Below are 636 nucleotides of genomic sequence, written 5' to 3'. Positions count from 1 at the left end.
GGTTATTAATTTTATAATAATTTTTCAAAATAATGAAATTTAAAATGTATAATCATTAAATCGTTTTTAAACGCTTGAATGTACCAAATGACTATGTTATTTTACTACAGGGATTTTAATTTCATTTATAAAACGCCCTGGTAATGTATAAACCCTAGGGTATTGTATTGTATACTGTAAAATATTGTTTTCTCCGTGTTTTCTCTAGATTGCTGTTCAATGTATTGCTTTCACCCCTTTTCACACAGCGAAGCACATGTTTTGTTGCGTCGTTGATTAACCATGGCCTCTACCATTCCATATGGGTTATTAATTTTATAATAATTTTTCAAAATAATGAAATTTAAAATGTATAATCATTAAATCGTTTTTAAACGCTTGAATGTACCAAATGACTATGTTATTTTACTACAGGGATTTTAATTTCATTTATAAAACGCCCTGGTAATGTATAAAAATAGTTTTCAATTGTGATACGCCACGGCGTATCAAGTGGACTTGGAACGTCTTTCTTACAGTGTGCTGCATCGCCGGCTGGAAGTTTAGGGCCTGTGGTTTTGACATGCTTTATTAATGTCCATAGCGCACACTAAACTATGTGCTTTTGGAGCATTTTGGGGAAATTGACTCTCCTTT

This window comes from Anneissia japonica, unplaced genomic scaffold (genome assembly GCF_011630105.1).
Source record: "Anneissia japonica isolate Jap-2015-1 unplaced genomic scaffold, ASM1163010v1 scaffold287778_len1315358_cov176, whole genome shotgun sequence".
Classification (NCBI taxonomy): Eukaryota; Metazoa; Echinodermata; class Crinoidea; order Comatulida; family Comatulidae; genus Anneissia; species Anneissia japonica.
The sequence above is the reverse complement of the archived record's forward strand: the minus strand, read 5'-3'. Positions refer to the sequence as shown.